We start from the raw sequence: 19,345 nt of genomic DNA, 5'->3' as shown, positions 1-19,345 counted from the left end.
CAAAACAAGGATGGAAGGGCAGAACAGGACAAGCAACGGGGGAGAGGGAGAACACTGCAGCCAGAAGGAGATAGAGAGATAGCACCAAGAAGAGAATGCATTAGAGAGCACAATAAACCTCCTAGCACATGTTGAAAGACCACAGAGAGAAAGATGAAAAGCAGGGAAGGCAGTAGCCAGAAGAGGTAGGAAAGAGGGCACTGTGTACCCTGGCAACAAAGAACTCCAGTTCATGGGAAGGGGAAATGAAAAAAGTGTGCTTTCGTGCTCTAAGTTTCCTCCATGCAAAGCCATGCAAATTTTACATTATTGACATTTTGATGCTCTAAGATTCAGAAGAAAACTAAAGAACGTCAAAAGGTACTTCCTCTAAATAGCACTGCTAAGCTACAGCTGCTAACCAGAGCATGATGGCAAGTCAGCTCCTCTCTGAACAGGCCCAGCCATGCACAGTCTGAACACATTCTCAGTGCACTACTCCATGCGTTCATATACAGGCTCACCCAATCTCATTCCTAACTTCAAAAACAAGTTCGTAGCGAACAATTGTCTCAAAAATAAAATCTAGATAAATTTATGCAAGGACAGCTTCACTGCTTGTCACAGTTTTCCCCAAGAAATTGTCTCAGGGAAGACTTGCTTTCCTGAGGAATTAGGAATCCGTTAGGGCACAAAACTGCTCCATGAAAAAAAACTTTGGAACACTTCATTGTAATACAAATACAAAAATAGACACCCCACTATGAACTAGGCACAACACATCATAACCATCAAGCATACAACACAATCCCTACAACTCGAAGGATAACTAAAATGTAAAATATATTCCAACAGCTGCTCCCACCAAATGACAAGCGCTCCAGTTCAAATCCGTAAACCAAAAGCAGCCAGCTACAGAACATCTGAGCTACACTGTATCCAAAAGAAAAAAGTATTTGCAGAGAACAGTAAATTGTTCTCATACAGTGCTTTCATTAAAAAGAAAGTTCCTAATCCTTTTAATCATGATTATAACTTCACGTGTTATGTAATGTAAATATGTTCGGCAAATCTATCTGAATCCCCAGCTTCAACTGCAACACTATTATTTTAGTTACAGGAGGATGCTCATCTTTTACAAGTAGAATGATAGGTTTTTAAAGCAATCTGATAACTCCAAAAATGAGCTGGGGGACTGCAATATAATCCCACCTGATTTAGCATCCTTTCATTACACAGACATCAACTTTGAGAACTAATTATTATCATTAACAAAAGTTTAAAGCATCCAACAAATTTCCTCTTTGTCTTAACCATACAGCCAGAAAAAATAATACTATTTGCTCATTTAAACAAATTCTTAGGAAGTAATTCAAGAAATAAAATATGGTCACAATTCAAATCAAAGGCTATGATTAAGTCATGTGTGCTAATCACTTAAACCAGACAATCAATAAAAATAATTTTTTGAAGACTAACACACTTTCCATTCAGAACTAAATGAGTACCTACTTGATATGCTTCCTTACAGCTACAATACAAATACCTCCTTACTTTACACACAGGTTCCATGAAAAACAGCCTTCAGAAAGTCAGTCTCGCCTTCTCCTGTTTCAGGTAGTTCACTATACTGAACCACCTAGCACGAAAAGCAACAGGAGAGGTACACGGTCTCTTGATTTTTACGTTGCTGAACTCAAGTCAGAGAACTGCATTGCTCTTTTCCCTGCACACTTTCCTTCTTCACAAAAAACTTTTTATTGTGCTTTAACAGAAGGTCAATGGCTATCACTTCTCTACTCTAGCACAATGGTGAATTGAAACAAGAACCCATAGCAGTTTGGACCGACAAAGCAACCAGTATGTCTAAGCCAATAAAGCGATTTGTTCATTAAAGCTACTAATAAAGCAACCTTTTGTTAGTCTATGAAACATCAGAAACCTCATAGAATGCATTTAACTATGCTTTCTTAAAAATCACCAGCTCAGAAGTTCTAAAATCTGTTAACTTCTCCACTTCCTTAAACTGATAATAAAAATCCTTAGCATTGACTTTTTAAAAGACAGTAAGTGCAATGCAAACTTTCATGCCTATTCACGAACAGAAAAGTTTAGGGTTCTTGCTGAAGGTATCCCCCCTGACAAAAGCTCAAATATATCATATTAATGACTTATACAAAGCTTCATATGCAACACTGACAAACCATAATAAAGAGAGCACCATAATTCTCTACAACAAAAATCACTCAATGAACTCAGCTTGGATCCAAAGATTCACTTGGATTTGACAAACAAAATATATGAGAAAAGCTGGAGTGACCAAAAATCAGAAATGCTCTAAGTACTTGTGCCCTTGCTTTCAATTAAACTGAAGCAAAGTTTGAACTTCATTCTCCAGTGCTCAGTGTTGTGTGTGGGTTTTTTGTAAGTATCCTTGATAATGAGCTCTACCATGACTATGGCCACAAACTTCCTTCAAGCTCGAACAGTATTTTTGCCCTAGTAACTTTAGCTGTACACTATCAGCAATCCTTGAAAGAATTAAAATGAAGTTTCCTTCTATCTTACAATTTCTAAACTTGCTTCATTAACAAGTCAGCCCCATTACTCTGTGATTAGAGACTGGGCCAAAAAAAAAAAAAAAGCAGCATCTTTCCATCTAGTCACCATCAGCTAGGCAAAAAAGCCAGGCAGATATAGTTCCTCTAAACTCCTATATTTAGAATCTGTGAAAGATATTTTTACCAGCAGAAACATACAAATATTGTAGCTGCATAACACGTTAACACAGACAATAAAGCAAAACAAGATCTGAGGAGAAAAAAGTATGTATATGCACTCTATTACTCATATTTAACAGTGCAATGCCCCTTGTTCTAGTCGCAAGACAGTGTAGAAGAAATCTGAAATCATTCTTCTGCTACCATTTCTCATCTGCTTCTTTTTGTCAAGCATAGTGATAACTACTAGGTTATTTTATACACACAACTACCCAAGCAAAAATAACCAACCAAGTTTCATCCTTATTACCGCAACTTTTTGGGGACAAAGATTCCCATTTGTTACACTGGATGTATCATTTGAATTCTCATCAAAAAGTCTCCTAACAGAATGACAGTAAAATATTTGTCCCCATTCAGAGATATTTACAATTAGACAAGGTTCTGTCCTTTGCCATTCAGAAAAAATAATCCGTATTTGTAAAATAAACAAGTCTGCTATCTAGGACAGTGATAGCATCCCTCCCCCTACACTGTGACTCTGACTATCAAACCATGAGATTATATCCTCCTTCTGGAATTAAGTGCTTATTCTAACAATAACACTTCAATAGCATGTGAAACTTTTCAATTAAACAGTTGTCAAGCAGCCTGATAAGGCACAGAAAGACAACTGATAGCTGAAACAGAAGTCAAACAACAAGTTTTGCAGTCTTCCTAGCTACTGCCAAACAGTTAATCAATGAGCAGTCAAGAAACAAACAACCTACCATCACATTTCATAGCAAAAATGACAGGTAATTTTACTTAATTGTAAAGTTTCAACCATCTTCTAAGGTTTTCACTTACGACACTTTGGAGTCTTTTGCCTACTACTGCACCACTGACGTGCTGGCAAAGAAAACAGCAATACAGTAACTATTGCAAAGACACTGATTCTAAAGAAAGAGTTAATAACACTTTTCCTATATCCTCCTTGAGAGTGAATAAACATGACTTCTAAACAGTGATTAAAACTAAGTTTAAACAGAATGCTTTCCTAATTAAGTTCCGAATTCACATTTTGCTAATTCTCCCTGCCCATATCTGACCAGGCTTAAGAAGATTCATACAAGAATGAGACCTCCATAATACAATATGCTGCCTGATATTTGTGATCAACTGCACTTTTCAGTTTGCTTAGCTTCCAAAATTAATCCTCTGCTTCAGTTCAATTCTACTCCTCTCACATTACAAAGTCAATGGAATTTATGTTCCTAAATGACTTAAGCGTACTTGAAAAATCCTGCTCGTCAGAGATTAACTTCTTGCTCTTCCAAATAAATACATGCAAGCTTAGACTAATGAAAAGTTCCCAGTACTTTTTAGATTGTGTTATCAATAAGAAACTGTCAATCAGTTTTGTTCTGAGGCAACAAAAGTACCTTACTGAGAAGTTTGACAAATTTACATTTGTAGCTACTGATGTAGCAAACATTTATGTAGACACTTAGCTTTCTACAGTGTATTTAAGTGTATACTCCAGTGACTGCAGGATCAGACCTGGATTTCATTTATCTATCTTCACCTGTACTCCACAAGAACTAATATGACAGCCTATCAGTAGTAACAACAGAAAATTAACCACTGAGTTAAAATGCATCACAAGCGCCTTCAGATTTGTCTTCATGACAGATATCAATTTGACAAAAAAACCCAACAAAAATCTATGATTATTTCTTAAAATCAGCTTTTAAAGAAACCTTTTATGTTGCACACCATTAATACCTTAATAAGACCTCAAGATGTAGCCTGAACAATCTATTTCTTATATATTTGTCTTCTATAAATCACCCAGTTAAATAAAGGCTTTAGACGTTTACAGAAAATCACTAAGCACTAAATTTAATTTTCTTCACAAAAGTACTCATATATATGATGGTAATTAAAAACTGGAAGTTGACAACACACTATCAACACAGCAGACCAAAAGACAACTTCAAGAGCTGTATTTTTGTTTGCTCTGCCTGGTTGCAACAGTTGTAATACTAACATAGGAAACTTGTTATTTACCATTTCAGAAAGAACCTAGTGTTTCTTTATTATTATTTATATGATCTGTATCAAGACACTGAAACTGAAGACCTGCTAGGTGACTTTCTAACCACATTAAAAGATGGCTACAGGAATTGCCATTTCCTGGAGATACAGATGAGAATTCCTCATCCTTACCTTAGTACCTGTCATTTCCACAGGGTCAAGCAATTCTTCAATAAATATCCCCCCTATAGCCTAAACTTCAGTTGCAGTTGCTATTCCCAGGGTTGACTTCAATCCTGAAGCACTAATAAGCAGTGGTGTCCAAACAGCACCTCTCCTTTTCAACAAAAAAATCAAGCAGTTAGTGAAGAAATATCTGTTGTCTTAGAGATGTGCACAGTCTCAGCAAAAATTACTTAAGTGTATAAGAACTGACACCTGAAAAATGGTCCCTTTCAGACCACAGAGCCCAATTTTAAGGGACTATGCCAGAGGCAAGTGACATGAAAAGTAAAGGACAGTAACTGACTTACTGTTCATTGCTCCTTCCAACACAAACACTAGACAGCAGCTCATGAAGCTAGTAGGAGCCACCTTCAAAATATGAGTAACTCTTCAGGCAATAGCTGGTAGACTTACGGAATTCATTGCGAAAGGATGCAAAAGCGATGAGAAGTCTACACGGGTTCAAGAGAAATTGGACAACTTCATGGTAGAGAAATCATTCAGGACTTTCTGAATAAACAGAAGCTACCTCTGGCTCAGAGATTCTGTGAGGTGAAAGTAGCTGGAGAGCAAGCACCAAAAGAAAAGTAGCTAACACTTACCTTGTTTTCAATGTTGCCCCACTTACAGACATTTTTGAGATGGGTCATTGGAAAAATTAGGGAACTTCTGGGTTCCTGTACACAATTTTCTCTTTTATGGCTGCTATCAGACACAGGATACTAGACTAGACAGAACATCAGTGTGATCCAGTGTGGCAATTCTTCTGTTTTAAAATTATTTAATAAACACATTTTAAAACAGAACATTCCAATTAAAATATAGAAAAGTAATTTTAATGTTCAGATCTGCTTCCCCAAACCACCAGCTTGATAAAATACATTAAATTCAAATGTTTTAATGAGCTTGACCTTCTATTCAAAATATTAGTTAGAAAGTTATTACACCTCTGGTGGAATAACATCACCGATTATTCTCCACCAAAACATCTAGAGCAGTTTCACAGCTTTGCCTCCTACACACCGTGTCTGCGCAAGCTCTTAGTGGGCAGCAGAATGGTCTACTACCAAACAGTCCTAGTTACCATTTTTCTCCTCAGAAAAGCTAAATGACCCACTCTGGGTTGGGTTTGCAGGTTGTTTTCCTTCCTGAAAAGCGATACAAAATATGGATGGAAGAAGTCACAGGCATCTGCCTGCTCACTAATTAGAAGACCTCTATACTCCTGTTTGTTCCCTCTTCACCACACATCTCACTGTGTTTCTGTTATCTAAACTGAAGACCTCCTAGATCCTGAACTCAAAGTCTAAGAAAGGCTACCTAAGCACATGCACTTCTCAGCTGCCAGCACTCCACTACACAATTTGGGGAAGTGGAACAGAGCTAACAAACCATTAACGCCTCCTTTGGAGAAAATCTGGTACTTCTGCATTTTCTCATTTTATTAACAGAAATCACAACTGGGTTATGTCAGAGGAACGAGAGAAAAAAAATTGATCTGTAAATGCTAAAAAATTACATTAACCTCCTACTAAAAATATCTCATATTAGAATGTGAGAAAACACAGTACTTACCTATATTTAGAAAAGCCAGTAAATATGATTTAGCTTGTTACAAACAAACAAGCCTTTCGTGCATCAGCAAGCTAGCTGAAACAATTGTTTAGAGAATACTATTGTAAAACATACCCTGGTTGGTATCAGAGAATATCAACAGCATGGTTTCTGGAAAGGAAACTGTGCTTTTTGAGGCTAGTAGAATTTCATAACAACAGTGAACTAAGGAGAAATTGCTGAAAAACTAACTTTCAAAAAGCCTCCCCCAAAGTCTCAAGAGGCCATTAAGTAAAATTAATCTTGGCGTTAGGGGAAACACTATTTGCGTTTAGATGCCAGCAACAAAGCATCAAAAGAAAATGCACTAAGTGATCTGTTAACTTGCAGAAAAGAGTTAACATCAGAAGGCCTGGGTTCTGTACTAGAACCACCACATATTCCTTAATGGTCCAGAAGGCAAAAAGTGGCAAAACTCACTCACATGAAAATTAAGGTTAAGACAAGAGAAGGAACTCTAAGAACTTCAAATAGTCTAACCAAACTAGATAAAAAGGGAAATACATGACAGACAAAAAGAACAATCAACAAGATATTACATGTCAAGGTGAATATTCTACTCACAAACTTACTGGATTTTAAGAATTAAGTCAGAAAGAGACATAGTCACTGCAGATAGTCCATTGAAGAATGATATTTGGTAAAAAAAAATTAAAATGTTAGGACATATATAAAATGTTTTGGAGAATCTTACAATTGGTACATTACAAACTGAATACAGCATTCCAAGCAGCCACACAATGTAAAAATTGGTTTGAAATGCCAATTAAGCTAAAAGAGTTTCAAAAAAGGTAAAAGTTGATGGCAGCCATCTTAAAGGGGATGCCAAAAAGCATCAGAAAGATCAAGGTATGTTAACTGTGAGATGCAGAGTAATACACAGGAAAAGGTACAGAAAAAAAACTAAGAACTTTGAGTTCAACTGGAGTTTTAGAACAACGAGAATATATTCAACTGAACTACAGGGTTAAAACATCACAAATAACATCACATAAGACATTATTATGAAATTCATTATTAATAGGAGACAATACATTTTCATATAATTGCTCAGATAGCCAAACTTGGTTTAAAAAAGAAATAAATCACTTGAACTACAAACTTAACGTACTTTTAAAAAGGAGTACATGTTTTATTAAACAGCATAATAAGCTGTAACAACAATTAAGACTGATCTTGAAGAATAGCAAACTACTAGAAGTTTTATACATGAAACTTTTCAGTGGCACTACACACCTTTCCAAAAACTTAATCTGAAAAGAAAGGCAAAAAGATACATGTATCCTGTAATGAAATCCTATTTCCTTTCTGGAGATGGCAACTAATAGGCAGAGAGAATAGCATAAAAGTTAAACTCTCAGCTCTACAATCAGTAGAATTCTTGAATTTTTAGGGTTTTTTTCCCCTCTTTGGCAGCAGCCAGCAAGCATACGCATCGCGCTGCAACAGTCACAGCACATGGTGCCTTTAGCCCAGCTAGCAAACTAAAAAAAGCTTGGTAGGTTATACGGGGAGTAGCATAGTAGTCAGGCTGCAGGATCTGAACATACTGTGATAAGGGAGGTCACAGAAGATAACAGGACAGTAATGAGGACTCTGTTACTCTGTTACTGCAGTGGTGGGATACAGCAGCAGCAAAGAGGATACAAATCCGCAGGAAACTAGGTTTTGTTAGGTCTCCTGCTCATAGAACAATTTGTTTCCCTTGTGTTTTACAGATTTGAATACTAATATTTCTGCACACTGTAGCTTTGATCACTGTGTTAAATGTAGCTCTACTGAATAAAAGGATTAGTTTGTCCAGATTGGCACAGCTATGACTCTGATACGAAGAGAACTCCAGGGAAAAACCTTTGAAGATCAAGAGCATGCTCGATTTTGTAGGTTGAATTGGCAGTAATAGCTGAAGGTGTTTTTTGTCATGCATATAGTTTACAGTATGATACATATGACAATATTACTGCAGTTTAGTATACTGTTTATAAGCATTTTTAGATTACTTAAATTTGTCTCACCGTTACAAGTGGCAATCCCACTCTCCCCTTACCCAAAAGGCTAAGAGGTCAGGCAGCACTAGCACTCCTGTTGGTTCACAACCAGCTGGATTTGAGCAATGGACAGCACAGCCACAAAAGCCAAAACGGGGTGGGGGGCAGCAAGACTAGCCCTTTTGGTTGCAGCACATACTCCACACTGGCTTCAGCAGATCATCAAACCACAACCGTGAGGTTTCAGGGCACAGTTAAGCCAATCTAATGGCCAGCCAGGGCCCAAAGGATTCACCACCAGCCGTGCATCCCCTGTGCCAGCTCTAACACACATCCTAGGTCACACTGAGCCAACTCAATCTGATTTTTAGTTCCCTTCTCACATTCAGGGAACTAAAAAGGTAGAAAACCTACAGCACAAAATTAACTACCAAAAAGTCTGTTTAAACCAATAGCTAGCACAGGAAGAGGTTGCGGGTGGGAGAAGCTGTTTGGAACCATTCCTTCCAGCAGCAACTAAGCTGGTCAAACACAATATGAAATGACAAGCCTGTAAAGGACAAGCAAACATAACATCTCAGGAACCCTCCATCTTTGCAAAGTTCAAAAAGATTTTATGAAGGAAGGGTAAATTGTTTCAATTTTAAGTTTCTCTCTTTAAATCTTTGTTAAGTCATGCCTAACCTACGCAATCAATTTTGTTCCCAGGACACTGAAGTGTAAACAAACAATAGGAATGAGAAGGACCAAAACGTTAACATTTCTTTTGTGCCACCAAACAAGCTTTTGTTTTTCCAGTCATTCCCAGCACCTTTAGAAAGGTTCCCACAGTCCATGTAAACAACACACAAGCTGAGCGGGATGACTGTACATACCTCCTACATAGGCAGCCAGCAGCCACAGCATGTAGCTCCGCTAACTAGACAGCCACACATCCACCCCATGACATGGGACACCACCCACCTCTACCCTTCAAACAAAAAATCCTGCCTGTACTCCTGAGTCATACTGAGCATTATCTAGTGCTCCCGCCAGGCACAGCCAAACATCAGCAGTGGCTGAGCTGAAGTTTGACCCTCGGTTATTTCAGTATCAGCCCACTTCTTTTCTTTTGCATATCAGGAATTACTCAATTTCAAAATAGTCAAGTATAACAGTATTCAAAGGACAAATAACAACAAAACAATTTGCAAGATTTACCATGGCAATAAGCTATAAAGCTGGGAATACAACACCAAAAGTGAAATGAAGAAACAGTATGTCCTGGAAACAAATCAAATATAACCATGAATGTCAAAGTTGTCTTGCTACAGCAAACCATGTCTAAGACCCACCTAGTTTTAGTGCACTCTCAGGTATGTAAAACTTTCAGAATTACATTAAACATCTAGACAAGCTAAGAAACTGCCATTATGGAGATAATCAGGGTCGTTAACACAAACACACTTCTGTATTACAGGCTTGAAAAATGGAAAGTTCAGACACCTGTCTATTAGAGCCCACGTAAAATATTCTTAGTAGGACCTATTTCACACATATTATCGCTTCCCTGAAGACACATAATGTCAAAACATAGTTAGAAGTACTACCGTGTTACTAAGGGGCTACCAAAGCCTGCGTGCTACTCTTGCCATGTTTCATGAACACAAAGCAGCCGTTCAGGACCGTGTGCCGCACGGCTGGTAGTGCAGAGCAAGCGTGGGGCAAGGCAAAGTCTGGCAAGCTGAGAGCCAAGCAGTGACTAAGCCTAGCTCTTAACCAGACCGGATGCAACACGGTCAGAATCTACCTGCTACCACAGGCAACGCAACTAACATGTCATGAAAGCAGAGGTGTACAGCTGCCCCCTTCCACCTGAGGCTTGTCACAAGGGTGCACATCTGCCTCCCTCTTGGCTACACAGAGAAGTTTAAACATGCACCAGGCAGGCAGTCTGGAGTGAGGGGAAGCATAGCAGGTTGAATCACTGTCTCCCTCCCCCAGGACTCTTGGAAGTAGCAGCAAGTTAGGAGAAAAGCAATTCCCAAACACAGTGCCCCAAACAAACTATTTCAAATTCCATCTTGCTGGAATATGCAATAGGGCCTGCTATCTAGCTACGTGGAGAAAGAAACAGTGTCAAAAGTTTCCTGGCAAAAAAAAACCCAACCCACACAGCAGCTTCGCCTTAGCATGATTTAAAGGATGCTGAAGATGCCCTCAAGATCCATAAAAACTGTCACTATTGTACTCTGCAGTAAAGAAAAAAAGTTACCTGTCATTGCAGTGATCCACCCACTCACAGAAATGCCACAGATCTGAAGACATACTCATCAGCTCTGGCAGCAACAGACAAAACTGCCACAGCAGAACTCAGAAACAAACGTTACAAATAACTTAGATGAGGGTATCTCCAGGCTCGCAGTTTCAGGGCCCTTTTCTATTGTGCTAGAAGATCTCTTGCTTTGAGCATCATTGCATGAATTAAAACAAAATTACAAGATATATACAGCAAGAGAAGTAGGCACTCCTGACAAACGGCAGGTTTACTGACCACCTGACCCGAGCTCAGAGCCACAAATAACACTGCTTAGCAAAAACACAGCATTTAGTAAAGCAAAGGTGTAGACATTCTCTCTTCAACAGATTCAAAACCATGCCAAGCTATGTGGGACCACACTTGCCACAGAAGCTGAGTAACACTTCATCAGAGGCCTGAATCCAAAGTTGTAGTTTTGGTTATCGTTATTAAGTGGTTATGAAGAAAATTTTCTTTTAAAAAACAGCCTTATAAGGCAATGGAGAAGTTAACAAAAGCATGTACCCGCTACTGTCAGGTCTAGCAAAGAAATATTAGATTTTGCAGCTACTGCAATAGCTAGTGAGCAACTTCTTAAGCATGAATGCTGAAAGGCTTGCACTCACTAGGGAACACCCTGAGCAGCTTACCTCCTAAAAAAGGAAGTTGGGAAAAAGCTTGAAACCTTTTCTTCCCCATTGGCTTTGGCTTGTGGTGTTTTGGGCTTGTCAGTCATTTAGTAAGACAAGTAGCTTGTCCTGAAGTAGCCTGTTCACTTCTGAAAACATAGCGACTATTTTAATTCCTGCAGATAAATAAGGGCACACGTTCTATCCTATAAAATATATCACATATTTTACATAAAGAGAACAATATCCTTTCATTTGCAGTTCGTAACACAGCAAACTCCCTATGAGCGTAGGCAGATCCTGCAGGCTGCAGCAGATCTAAACAAAGTTTCACCTTAAAGAAAACATGATAGACTTTATCCTGAAAGACACATGCTCCAAAAGTATTCACCAGCGTCTGTGAGACCAGAGTCAATGTGTGCAGAAAGGACATTATGCCCGTCAAAGAGGGCAGAGCTAAGCAGATACTGTGAACAACACACCCCGGGTTTGCAGTTCCTGTTCTTCAGAAATGCAAAGCAATTGCCACAACCTACAATAACACAAAGCCACAGCTGAGTAACCCTGACTCTGCATAACCAGGAGTACTCCAATCCATCAAAAAGACCCCCCAACACTCCATGTGCAATCAGCTCTCCATCACCACCCTTAAACTCTTTGATAATCCCAGCAAGAAAACACACAGGGGAAGGCTCTGGTATCCTGCATCACGTGTCAAGGTCTCCTCCCACTTTCTTAGCCACCCAGAGTGCCATTTCTGAAGGAAGAAGTGCTGAAGAGGGAGAACAACAACCTTCAATACTGGACCAAAAAGTTGAGGAACTGAGGAAGGGAACACAGGAATAAGCATAACGATTATCCCAGAATCAGTCCAGGTTTCTAATTTTCAAAAAGATACCCATGCGTAGAGAGAGCAATCAGGGAAAGAATTAATCCATGATTATGACCTGCAATACTGCAGTGGCAAGACTCACTGACCGAGGTTTATGAAGAGTTTAGTGGAAACTATTGCAACAACTGCTCCCCCAGTGTCCCCTTCTCCACAGCTCCAGCTCCACGAGGCCAGGTCTCACCGCAGCACACGCACACCTCTCGGCTCCACCTGTGGGCAGCTCTCCTGCCTTGGTAAGAAGGGAAATCTTGTGCTTATAAAGCGTTGCTTCAGCAGTATGCCCTGCCCTCTGAGTACACCTCACTTCAGCCTGCCCACGCTGAAGAGCTCACAGACTTCTCAGTGCTGCTTCTCTGGAGAAGTAACAGGCAGCTCACACCATCCATATTACTGAAAGGTTTTCAAGAAAGCACATGCTTCAAAACGTTCCCATTTCGGACAACTTAGAATAGTCAGTCTTTACACAGGAAGCATTACTTCACCTTAAATCCCTCAGAGCTGTCCCTCTGCTATAAGCAGCCATCCAATTTCAGGTCACAAGACAAACTAAATTCACCTAGGCCAGCTTATCCATCCACTACCTGTTAGAGGCTTCCCTGATATTGTAGCTGCTAGAAAGCAGTCTTGTATGACTATCAGAAACACAGATCAAGCAATTTCAAGAAACACCTTACTTCCCCCCAACATCACAATAATCCCATGCCCACATGACATCTAGGGCACATCGAAATGTGAATCAGTATCATAAAAATGTATTTGGGTTACAAAATCCAAACCTCTCAACCTTTTGTGAGACTATTAAATGGAAATTGCCTTTCTTTTTTTTAAATACAATCTGCGGTAAATAGCATTGCAAAATGTACCATACTGGTACAAGTCTAAATTACAGCCAAAACTGACAACAGCACATACAATTAAAACATCCCACACTTCTCCATTTTAGGGCCTTATTTGTTTTTGGTCAAAAAACTAGACAAATTTTACTAGCTCATACTGCAGTGGCCACCACTGATCACATTGGAGGAATTTAGGAGAGGGGAAAAAAAAAAAAAGAGCTGTTTGAGAGCAAATCTTGCTCTTGTAGCTACTTGTGAGCATGCACCTGTTGAAAACATCACATCAGAATTGTACTGGCAAAACAGCACACAAGAATATTCCTCATCCTCCAGCGCAAAGCCAGCCATCTCAGCTCAAGATGCTGACAAAGCTTATCTGAGATAAGCAGGCTAGTTTTGGACAATAAGGACTATTTCACACACTTCTTACCAGCCAAGCTGTGGGTGCTGTATTCTCTAGCCAATGGTACATCTTCGATTGCCCCAGCAAATGGGAAAAGATGTGTCCTGGTACTCTTAAGACATGACATTATGGAAGAAATACACAGGTGAAACAATGTAAGAATAACTGTTTCAGAGAATACTGAGAAAAAAAAAATATTGAAGAGCTACTGAGTAATAAAGACCTGACTATTTTGCAAAGATGACCAGTCTTGAAGAGATGATGTAGTTTTTGTCATGGTGAGCATGAACAAGATTGAATGCAGTAGTTTCTTTTTATTCTGACATTCCTTACTTTCAAAGTATTTGACCTTGCAAACTAAATTATAATATATTATACATGCATTTAAATTATTTTGATCAAGCTCTGAAAAAAAATAATCTATTATTTCAAAGTAAATATAGGGGAAAAAACAAAACAGAAACCCATAAACCGTTACTAGGCTACTCTAAGCATAAACTTAAAGAGTATGGGCTGCAAGTGGAAGTGCTTACAGACATAAATCGTACCTGCATTACTGACATAAAACCAGCAAGGATCTATTAGAAAGCACTTAACTGCAATGTATACATTGATACAGGACGAACAATGGAGTGGCTGATCAGAATTGCTGGTGGAAAGAACTAGGGAGGATTCACAACACTGCAACAAAATAATTGCTCCCATCCCCTCTCCCTGCCCAAGAAATGTTCCCTCACAAGTGAGCTGCAATGCCTCTAGCATTCATTACAGCCAAAAAATGTCTTGCATATGCAAAGTTCTCAAAGGAGAAAAGCAAATGCATACTTTTAATATTAAAGTAAGTGCCTGATCAAGCCATTATGTTTATTTACTGATTCTGGGTGATCATAGAATGGAGCTACAAAATTATTACTTCATTATTCCACTCATAATCTACATAAAGTGAAAGCTGGAGAACCATATTTCATTGTCTATTGAACATGAGACTGTGACAGGTGAGGAGTGGACAGGGATCAAGTATTCTTCCTCTTTCCTCACACAGGGCTTAGAAGGTATCCAACACAGCTGGCGACTCGTACATTCAAAACAAGTCACTAAGCAGTGAATTGCCCACTCTTCCCTCAAAGCCACCAAACACGTTCACCCAAGAGGAAGCCACTAAGGGTTGCCAACACGCAGAAATGCCAGAGCCCTGAAGCACACACTGATAGTAACCAGAAAGGTGTTCTGGGACAGGGACTTGCAAGCACATAGTGCTGCCTACAGTCTTGCACAGATATCCACTGGTGACCACCGGAAGACACAGGATACTGGGCTAAACTGACCTCTGATTTAAGCCAGAGCAGCCTGTGTAATAACCAGTAGCCGTACCACCACAAAGCAAAACCAAGAGGTTTGTTAACAGTAAGTTAACTTCTACGCTTACATGATTCTAGGTCTTCATCAGACAAATATTTTAAGTCTTTATAGCCTTTTCTGTCGCAAGAGACTATCTTAAAGTCCGTAGAAGCGATCCTGGTAAACAGATTTTGTCTATCCTGTGACTAGATGGTGCATTTCAACACAGAACCATACATCAGTTTCCACAAATCCACTAAACCACAGTATTTTCTGTCATGGAAGAGCATTTTCAAGAGCAATCACATGTAATCCTTATCTTCTCTTTCAAGAATTCGTTGATATACGCATCCCACATAAGGCTGAAGCAGCTCTGCAGATAGGGTCTTTATGTCACTATTCTTTCAAACGTAACATACTTTTAGTCAGTTAACAAGCATGTGTTCTTCAGAAAGAGATCCAGAAAATGAAACATGTTTGTTAAATACAGACTGAATTTAAAACATGCTGACCAAAAGATACTTAACTTAGTTTACTTTAAAGAGAGAGAAGAAAGCATTCCTCTCTGTTAAATAACATTGCCAGGCCTAAATCATCACACACCATTCCTTTCTTTTACTGATTCAGAGACAACAAATTCCATCGAAGTAATTAACAAAACTTTTGCAAAGTACCACATGCATTCATAATGAGGGCAGTAAAGTTGTCAGTCTAAGAGTCTAAAGACAAAAATTATTTCTTTCCCTAAACTAAAAAGCTACTTATTATAAAGGCTTCTCTAACAGTTAATGCAAATGAAATTCACATACTTTCTGATAAACATTTATGTTTCCAAACAGACACCTCTGTAATAGTAAATTATTCAGCTTGAACAAAGGAACTACATTTACTAGATCTAAGCTGCAACAGGAGGCAAAACTTAAACCTTGACAAAAATGTATCTTCTTGAGATATTTATGAACCGGGAACACACAAGAATGCTTAAGTGCCATCAAGAGACAGAACCAGGCTGCCATTAACAACTGGATGATGATGGAGGAGGAAAGGACAGATTTAAGTTTGGAACCAGGAAGTGACATAAAAGCAAGTGTAATCACCATACCGAAAAAAGGGCACGGCGCCTTTTAGCTCCTGTAGGTATTAAATACAGCATGGCACTGACCAACTCCTTAACACCTAAAGAGAATGCAACTTCCTTTCCTGACCTCCTAGTTCTGGGGCCAAGAAGAGCAAAGAGTGAACTGGAAAGTTCAACTTCTTTTAACTCCCTTTTTAAAACAGCAGCAATGACAGGAAGCTTAAGATACAAAGTTATTTTGGTCTCAAAAAAAAGAGTCCTCTTACCTGTCAGCAGACTTGGTCTTGAAAAGAAACTGTGAAACGTCAGGTGCCCTGTCTACCTTTGAACTGCCTTCTGATGTCTAGGTTTTCCCCTGAGTTTTCACAGGCTGTCTCTCTCTCAGAGGAACAGACAAGTACACAGTTGGGAAACAGACTGTACTTACTCTCAAACGCGTAGCACAAACAAACTAAAGCACAGAGCAAGCACACATTGCTGGAATTCTGAAGTATGGCTTTCCATTCACACGGATGTATTTCAGACCTTCAGACACTACAGATTTCAGCTACATTTTTCTCTACTTTCAATTCCATCTGCAAAGAAAATGCAGAAAAGCAGGACCCTAGCAACTGACCCAACAGGATGTTCACAAGCTGTTTATTCTTCTTTTAATGAAGAACCAGACAAATCCTACAACCTTTCCCTTCAAAGTCTTTCTAGACTCCATCCAGGAGATGTGAAGAGGACTCATGCAGACAACAGTTTTCAGACAGTTATGATTTCTGGATCTATGTCTGAACACTGTCTCATCAAATAAGTGACATTCAACCTACTCTCTTCACTTTTTAGTACAACCTCTTTGTACATAAGAAACTGTTGTATAAATTTTAACTCCTGAATAGTCCAATTTAACACTGACAAACATAAACATTCCTTTCCCGACTAACTACTGTGGTGGTGTTTTCTTCGCTTAAGAGCAAGTTAAGGTACCCTATTAAAACAATCTGAAGTTTTGCTCCAGTTTTTGCTCAGAGGGAAATTCTGCACACTGCAGAAATGCTAAAAAGCAAAGCAAAATAAACCCAAGAAAAGAGTGTCCCATTCCCAAACACGACCCTTCGCTCCCCAGCCTCTGAGCAAGGTCTTGGAGTGAGAGCAAGAGCACTTGCTCGTGCTTCGTGAAGAAGCAACTTCACCGATAAACAGGAAGACCCGACACTGCTTCTAGCTTTTAAACTGCATTAAAAAAACGCTCTACGTGAAAAGGCAAATCCTTAATTTACGTTTTCCCGTGACAATACCAAGCAGCATTTCCCACCCAAGTGTTATGTAAATGAGCAGGCAGTAGGCAACCACGGAGCCACTCAACCCTTCAAAGAAAAAAAAAAAAAAAAAAAACAACCCACAGCTACGGCGGGGGTGTGTGTGTGTGTGTGTGTGTGTGTGTGTGTGTGCGTGTCTGCTGAAACCCTCACGGCTCCCAGCACGGCGGCCGTGCGCTTCGCTCCCAGCCTTGCACAACTTCCCGCCCCGGCGGTTCCGCTCGGCTCCCACGGGCGGGGACGGAGGGTCCCGAGGCCCTGAACCGCCCGCCACCGCCTTTGTTCGCCGGGGCCGGCGCTCCCAGCCCGCGCCGCGACGGGTACAAAGCGGGGGGCGGCTGAAGTTGCGGAGGAGACCTCGGCCCTTCCCAGGGGCCGCGGCGGAGCACCCCATCCCCCCGGTTCCTCAGCCTGCGGCGGGGGCCGCCCGCCCGCCCGCGGGGCACCAGACCGTGCGCAGCCGGCAACGTGAGCCGCATGGGAAGCGGCGGCGGCGCCGCGCCCCCCGGCCCGGCCCCCGCGTGCTCCACCGGCGGCCCCGGGACACGCAGCCCCCCTCCCCCGGCGGCTTCTCCCGCTCACACTCACTTTTCGGGCCAGGCTCCGTTGGGCTCTCTCTCCGCTCGCGGCGCGCACGCCTTCCCGCCGGCGGGGAGATGCCGGCGGCGAGGCGGAGCCCCCCTCCCCCGGCGGGAGGGGGCCCGCCGTCCCCTGTCCCGGGGCTGCCGCCGGGGGCCGGGCGGCTTCGAGGGGGCGGGCGGGTCCAGCCCCCCCCAGGCGGGCTGCGGGCAGGTGGTCCTCGGGGCCGGGCCCTGGGCCCGCTCCCCCCCCGCCCCGGGCTACGGCTGTCCCGGCGGCTCAGGTGCGCCGCCGCGTCCTCTCACATGGAGCCGCCGCCTCGCCGCCCCTCGCTGCCCCCCGGGCCGGTCCCCGCGCCGCCGCCGCCCGGGAGGCGAGTGGCTCGGGCCGCGGCCCCCGCCCCGCTCTCCCTCTCATGCACTGCGGGTGCCGCCGGGCTCCAGCGGCGGGGGGGGGCGCCGCTAGGGCTCCAGCCGGGCGGCGCGGGGCAGCCGGGCGGCGGGGCTCGGCGCCGCGGCCGCTCCGCTCTCCGGCATGTGGGAGCGGCGGCGCGGCGGAGCAGGGCGGCGCGGCGGGACAGGGCCGGGGGCAGGGGGGGGCCGAGCGCGGGGCGGCGGGCAGCAGCGCCCCGGGATCCGCTCGTTTCCTGCGGCGCCGGGAGGGGGCGGGGAGGGCGGGCGAGAGAGAGAGAGCGAGCGAGCGAGCACGGCGGCGGCGCGCGCGGATGACAGCCGTAACCCAGCAACAGGCCCCGCCCCGGCGCAGGGCGATGACGCCACGGGAGGGCAAGGTGGAGCCGCGCAGGTACTGCCGCCGCGGCATGGTTCAGCCCGGGACAGGGGGGCGGTGTCGCGCGGCGGGGGCGGCCCCGCACCGGCCTGTGCGCAGCCGCAGTCGGCGTCCCCGGCGCGGGGCTCCCCGGCCCCTCCTGCCGCGCGGGGCGGGGCAGCTCGTGAGCTCAGCCCGGGGCGGGGCGGCCGTGGCAGCGCTCGCTCGCCCCCCCCCCCCGTGACGTCAGGGGCGCGGGGAGGGCGCGAAGCCCTTGTCCGCGCGCACGTGCGCGTGCCCCCGCCCCGGCGGCTGGGAGGGGCGGGCGTTGGCGCTGCCATGGGAACGGCCGGTGGGTCCGCGGCGGCCCAGGCCCCGCCGCCTCCCAAGGGCCCCGGTTTGCACCGGCTTTGTGTCCGTAAATCGAGGGGTTGTAAGAAGCGGCCGTGAAAGGTGCTGGTCGTCCCGCGGCCGTTGCTGTCCCTCAGCTGCGCCGGTGGTTCCAGAGCCCAGGCATGTACCTGTCCGCAGGGCCTCGTCTCTCTACTCGGGCTTCTCCACACGGCCGCCGAGCTCTGGGCGCTTCACTCTCAGTAACCAAAATAATGGTTATGTAGGCCCTGCTCTCCCAAAGATTAAAAAAAAAAAAAAGTAATTACAGGAGCCTCTTAACATTTATTACAGAGTTGTGGCCG

At 43.0% G+C, this 19,345-nt stretch overlaps 1 protein-coding gene across 3 annotated transcripts in view; it reads right to left on the bottom strand.

Moving 5' to 3' along the window:
• The window catches only part of FBXW7 (F-box and WD repeat domain containing 7), a 191,129-nt gene extending 172,895 nt beyond the window's left edge, over window positions 1-18,234 (bottom strand). For all 3 annotated transcript variants that reach the window (XR_012623136.1, XM_074823022.1, XM_074823026.1), the window contains exon 1: window positions 17,892-18,234. The gene's annotated coding sequence lies outside the window, so the exon portion shown is untranslated. The remainder of the gene's footprint in view (window positions 1-17,891) is intronic.
• Window positions 18,235-19,345: the final 1,111 nt, after the last annotated feature.

Source organism: Strix aluco, chromosome 4 (genome assembly GCF_031877795.1).
Source record: "Strix aluco isolate bStrAlu1 chromosome 4, bStrAlu1.hap1, whole genome shotgun sequence".
Taxonomy (NCBI): Eukaryota; Metazoa; Chordata; class Aves; order Strigiformes; family Strigidae; genus Strix; species Strix aluco.
Note: the sequence above shows the minus strand (reverse complement) of the source record. Positions and strands in the feature narration are given on the sequence as shown.